Below are 7,068 nucleotides of genomic sequence, written 5' to 3'. Positions count from 1 at the left end.
ATCGCAGCAAACAACAATATCTTAGCAAATACCTCCATCAACTCAGACCAATATAATGTATTCATACTACTATGAAGTACTCAGTAATCCACTCCATGGAAAATATCAATCCGGTGATAGTCGCATCAGAGATGTACCATCGGTAGACAATAAACAACAAGTTCCGGTTTAGAGTGCTATCACTAACTCATGGAAAACCAATTCCAATATGTCGTAGACAACATCTCTCGTAACCTTCACAAGTCGTCATATCGTCTCGCAATAAGCATCAATGTACAGCACTAAAATTGTATACAATCTCAGCACTTATACACAACGCATTACTGCTGCAAGTATGTATTCACATATTTGCTAGATCGATATAATCCACTTCCAGACACCAAGTTTCACAGCCTCTTAGTCCATATATTTAGTCTAAGTCAACTTCGGAAAGTTTTGTAATTCAATGTATCATAGAAGCAAGCCTCTAAGACATTGAATTCCCTTATCTTAAAGCCGTAGCTCTAAGATATGGTTCTGAGTATATTCCAACACCGAAGCGCTAGCACATACTCCTCCCATACTGATATATATAGCGAATGATTAGATCACCACTATATTCAGTTGGTATCAGATATATATATAAATATGAAAAAAATAATACGAGACCTTCAACTTATGTGAAATCATTATCATTCATGTAATTATGTATACGTCTCTATCAGAGCACTTTCTTTGAGACCTTTCACTCATATAATTATTTTAATATTGATGCGTCTAGTGTTATAATAATAATAAATTATTATTATTATTATGTAAATATTTCTTTATTAACTCTGTATACCCCCTCTTAAAATATACAAAGTTATATCAATTTATATCTATTATTGATATATTAACATATTTACATTCAATTTTGACCTTTTTGGAATTTCTCATTTTTCCACTTTGGTCACACCACACACCCACATGTATAGCTATGCACTCAAAATGTATAATAACACGTGTAATAACACGAGCCATTTACCTCCTAGGGCATTCATGCAATAAAATCCACTTTTATCCCCTAAATTTTTAATTATTAATTCATATTCCCCTTTCAATTCCAAGTCCAAACATGTACCTTTTATCAATGGAAAAAAATAAAAGTTCAATACGTGAACACTCAATAAATTTTCAACTTAGAAAAATTTTGAAAATTTTCATTACACGAACTCTCCATGGGACTTTAACTCTTTTTTCCAACTTTCATTACATGAACTCCCCATTATATTTTTATATTTTCTTTTAATATATTTCATCCATTAATTAAGTATCTAAATATTGAATAATATATTATATTAATATATTATAAAAGACTTTTAATTCTATTAAAAATTAAACTTTTAATTAAGTACCTTTATTATTAATTAATTCTTTAATTAATTAATAATGTTAGTTACAACAGGTTGAAGGGAAAAGGATGCACCAATAGCGTAGCGATTTGCGTCGAAATAGTTCAGGTACGATTGATCAATACATGGATGCCCAGGCAAGTTTAAAAAATGTTTATTAATTTTATCGGGGTCTGTCAAATGCGAAGGTAAATAAGTATCTTGCCTCGGTGGCAGCACAGTCGACTTTAAATTGTGCCATAATAATTTTGGTCTTTTAATATTATTATTAACGTTGTGATTGAAATATGCCGTTTTTTCATTGTGTATGGAGTGGGTAACTAAGGTTTTCAAGGTTTTATAATATGTTTTATGTGATTCTAACTTTGTTTTCAAATAACGTTTATGGGCCGCATTCCGAAGTCTCATCATTATTTTAATTGTATTGGTTATCCACGGCTGGTTTTGTTCTTTAAACACACAAGTCTTCGTTGGGGCGAATATATCAAAAACAGACGTGACGTAGGAATTGAAGAGACATACCTTATGATCTACGTCCGGAGTAAGGACTATTTTTTCCCAATTTACAGAATCTAAAAATAAATCAAGTTCTTGCAAGGGTATGTCTTTAAGAGGTCTGTAATTAATTTTTTTCGCATGTATTTTCGACTTTTCGCTTAGTAATTCGCAAGTTAAAAGGGCGTGATTGCTCAGGGGGGCGACCGGTTCTATCTCAATATGCCTTACTCTGATATTAGTACAGATAACATCTATAAGAGTTTGGCTATGATCCGTGAAGTGTGTCGGGGACGCTACCAATTGCACTAAGTCCAAACAGTTTAAAAATGTATTGAATTTGTTAACTTTCGCATCATTAGGACGGAGCATATCAATGTTAAAATCTCCAAGCAATATGATACTGTCACAAAACGCTAATGAGTTTATCGAAATGGTGACTGCGTCAAAAAATGAATCGACGTCAAGCCACGGTGGGCGGTATGCGGTACCGATAGCAAGCATCTTGTTGTTCATCTTAAGCGTTAGCCACATTTGTTCTACGAAAATGAGCGATGGTTCGACGGGGTGAGCAAAGACGTGAGCGTTGATACCGCGCTTTATGTAAAAACCAACCCCCCCACCCCGGCCTCCGCGCACAGCGCGCGGGCGCGACGCGTGCAGCAACCGGTAGCCGGCGGGGCGCGGGGCGCTGCCCTCCTCGCCCACACGCAGCCACGTCTCGCCCACTGCCATAACATCTATAGCATGGCGCTCTACGACCGCAACAAAATCTTCACAGTAGGTGTTCAGTGAGCCGACGTTGAGAAAACCGAGCTTTAAAGATGACTTAAGGCCGGCTAATACATTTGCTCAAATTTAATGTAAAATGGTAAAAGATAAACGAGAAAAACAATAAAACTATACCTAAAAATAATTTAAAAAAAAAATATCGTTCATAATTCCAATTATACTAGTATCATAAAATAATAAAGTTGTTCGCTCACTTACATATTTATTTAAGTACTTATATAGATAGTACTTCAAATGAACAATGAAAACACAACAAAGACCCCACCGGACTGCATTGCCACAATAACACAAACTATAACATAACAGCGAGACCAAAATAAAGACAACATTAGCAATATACACATTATATGAAAGAAACCAGTAAAATTTGATTTTGAATAAATCGTCTTCACATAGATTAGTTAGGTTAATTTTGTGGTGGTTAGTATAACATTTCTCCACAATGCAACAATAACAATCAATATAAGGCCTTTGCAAATTAAAACGTATAGATGCATGAATAATTACATATGGATCGTCGGCGCTTACGTTGTTTAATATTACTATTATAATATTGCACCGTAGTAAAGAGTTGTGAAACAAAAATAAAATAAAATATAACTTATTAGTAAAATGAAAGACCAATGTATACTTGGTGAAAAATTTAGCAAGGAATAGGCAAAAATTAATTATGATTAAATCGGCGGCACGCAAACTAATCAGTTTAAAAAAATGATAATTAAAAAGAAAATTGAAATAGTATATAAGAAAAAATAAATCTATTGTAAGCCTAATAATGTTAAGAGTGGACTGTATTTGATTTGAATAAAAGGCCTTAAGTTGAATAAAGGCTTATAATATTAAAATGATTACACAAGTAGATGATGGCGGTAGATAGACGCGAACAGTTAAGAGGAGCGAATGTTTAATGAATGGTCTGCGGTGAGGCGCGCGGGCGGCGAGGTCTGAAAGGGCCCCCGCCCGGTTCCCCCGCCGGCGGTGCAGTAATACTGAACATACTGCCCGGGCCAGGCTGAAGATGTAGATCGGAAGACTGTAGACTGCGGGCGCTCCATTAAGACTGTCCTCCCTCGGTTTGATGTAGATTCTTGGTTCGTCGATGATGTCTAGGCCTGCGAGCAAACTGAAGGCAAAGGACATATGTTATTAAAAGCCCTCCGAATAATTCCCCTTTTGGTCTTGATATCTGCCACTCGAGTGACGCATCACGTCCCGGATGAACGCCGACAACGCGGCCTAGGCACCAGAGCAGAGGCGGCTGGTTCTTCTCGCGAACTAAGACCAGAGTATCAAGAGGTAAGTCAGCCGAAGGTGAACGCCACTTGATGCGTTGTTGCAGGAGATGAACGTAATCAAGTGAAAATCGCGCCCAAAAATGTTCCTTTATCTTCTGCACTCTTTGGTAGCGATCGAGGCAGCTTATTTTTATATCGCCAATTGGAGGACGCGGTACGGTTAAGAGTGAGCGTCCAATAAGGAAATGGGCAGGTGTGAGGCAGGAGAGATCAGAGGGATCTGTAGACAAGGGGGTTAGTGGACGAGAATTTAGGACGGCCTCTATTTGGACAAGACAAGTCGACATTTCCTCGAAGGTTAAGTGTGTTAAACTTAAGACTCGTTTTAGATGGTACTTGATAGATTTAACCGCTGCCTCCCATAGTCCCCCAAAGTGAGGAGAATAGGGAGGAATTGTTTGAAACTCGATGCCCCGATTACCTAATTCAGACTGAATGTCCTTAGAATAGGTTTTAAAGAAAATGTCGATCTCATTAGCAGCTCCGACGAAGGTGGTCATGTTGTCTGACGTCACAGTTGCCGGAAGACCTCGACGGGAAGTAAAGCGAAAAAAGGCTGCCAAGAACGCCTCTGTTGTCAGGTCCGTGACGAGTTCGATGTGCAAGGCTTTGACTGCGAGGCAGACGAATATGCAAATGTACGACTTCATTAGCTTAGCACCCCTACCTTTACGATTTGCTATTAAGATCGGACCAGCGTAATCCATGCCTGTGTTTAAAAACGGAAACTCTAACTGAGTTCTATCACTGGGTAAGTCGCCCATGATAGGTTGTGCTGGCTTAGCCTTAAATCTAAAACAACGAACACAGGCATGCACCACGCGTCTAGCGAGGTTCTTCCCCCCCAACGGCCAGTATTTTTGTCTTACAGAAGATAAGAGCAACTGCGGCCCAGCATGCATCAACTTTATGTGTAGGTTGTGAAAAATAATTTGCGTCAAATGAAATTTGCTACATAATAATATAGGGTGTTTTACATCAAAGGTGTAACATGAATTGTTCAAACGGCCACCCACTCTAATAAGATTGTCAGAATGCATGAAAGGAACGAGCGAGTTTAATCTATTATTCTTTGGAAGAGGCTTGCCCCTTTTGAGCAATGTGTACTCCTCTGGAAACATTTTTTGTTGAACTAATTGCAAGATTTGATTTTCTGAATTTTGCAACTCCATTAATGATAACGATCCTGTTACTTTATTCTTAGGATTTTTACAATTGTTTATAAATCTTTTTATATAAGACATTGATCTTATTAAATGTGTGAAACTAGATTTTTTATTAATGAATTCTTGTATTGTGTTTGTGTCTATGTCTGTTTGTATACATGTAGTGTGAAAGATGATTTCTGATTGATAATTGGAATGCGTGTTAGGAATGTTAGGAATTTTAATGCTTGAAGATTTTAAAAAGTCTGGACCACTCCACCATGTGGAGCAAGAGGAAATGCTTTCTGCCATAATACCGCGAGAAACTAAATCGGCAGGGTTTTCTTTTGACGGAACGTAGCCCCATGTGTGATTAGCTGTGCTGTCTTGTATCTCACCCACTCGAGTACGCACAAACATTTTTAATTGATTTGTTTGCGTTTTGAGCCACGCTAACACGATGGTGGAATCAGTCCAAAAATATGAGTCGTCAACGTTAAACGATATCGACGACATCACTTTGGCGTGAAGTCGAGTGGCTAATAATGCACCACAAAGTTCTAGCCTGGGTATTGTAGTAGGTTTCAAAGGCGATACCTTGTTCTTTGATATTAAAAGACGAACTTGTGCTTTGCCACTCGCGTTAACCGCTCTCACGTAAATACATGCACCGTAAGCACGTTCCGAAGCATCCGAAAAGGTATGTAATTGTAAAGAAGTTATGAAATCGGTGCATACCCAACGTGGAATACGTAGCGTATTAAGAGCAATAAGGGAAGATGTAAAATCTAAGAAAGCCTTTTGGATGTCTTTTGAGACTTCCTCATCCCAACTGTACTTATTTACCCAAAGTTTTTGCATAAGAATTTTACCTTGAAGAGTACATGGGCCTAAAAGACCTAAAGGATCGAATATCTGACTAATAAGAGATAAAATTTTGCGCTTCGTTATTTTTTTTGTGGCAATTTCCAAATTGATTGTAAACAATAAGTGGTCATGCTTACAATCCCAATGAAGACCGAGTGTTTTACTAGGTAATGAATCATCATCTAAATTTAATGTTTTTTCTGTAGAACATTGTTCTGGTATGTTGTCAGCGCAAGTAGATTTTAAGATTTCTAAGTTATTAGACTGCCATTTACGTAGCTTAAATTGCGCTGACCGTAATGTTTTGTCGACATTTTTGCAGAGCTCAATGACCGATTCTATAGAATCTCCACCACTTAAAAAATCGTCTACGTAAAAGTCTTTAGTAATAGCCCTTTTTGTTTCGGGATCGGAACATTGTTCTGCCAGCGAAACTAAACATTTTGTCGCTAGGTACGGTGCAGATGAGGTACCGTAAGTTACCGTATTAAGTGTAAATGTTCTTATTTTCTCACTGGGATGATATCTGAATAGGATTTGTTGTAATGATCGTTGAGAAGGATTAACTAGAATGGCTCTGTACATCTTTTCAATATCCGCTGATACTACATACACACATCAAAAAAGTCTAAGCAACACATACTATTTCAAGTTATTAATCAATTATTTTATCATTTTTTACCAAGTAGGTAATACTTATGTAAACTTTTTTGATCTATAGGACATACTGGCTGGTTGTGAAAAAAAATCGAGTATCATTTGTTTTTTTTTTTCACAAATTCAAAAGCGAATGCATTTGTTCGAATTTTACAGCGTTTTCTTTGCTTATTAAAATTTAGTATTCGGTATCAATTTTAAGATTCAAACAATGATTAAAAAAAGTTTTGAACAAATTTGAATTTTGAGACATTTTTTACGTTATGGAGCGACGTCATTTGAACACAGATGAAGTGCAGAGAGCTGTAGGGATGTTGCAAGCGGGAAGAACTCAATCTCAGGTATCTCGGTATTTTGGTATCAACAGAAGCGTTATTTGCCGTCTTCATCAGCGTTAAACTAACACGGGAGATCCTGCTGAGCAGCACCCAGGTCGAGGAAGGT

Source organism: Papilio machaon, chromosome W, assembly GCF_912999745.1.
Source record: "Papilio machaon chromosome W, ilPapMach1.1, whole genome shotgun sequence".
Classification (NCBI taxonomy): domain Eukaryota; kingdom Metazoa; phylum Arthropoda; class Insecta; order Lepidoptera; family Papilionidae; genus Papilio; species Papilio machaon.
Note: the sequence above shows the minus strand (reverse complement) of the source record.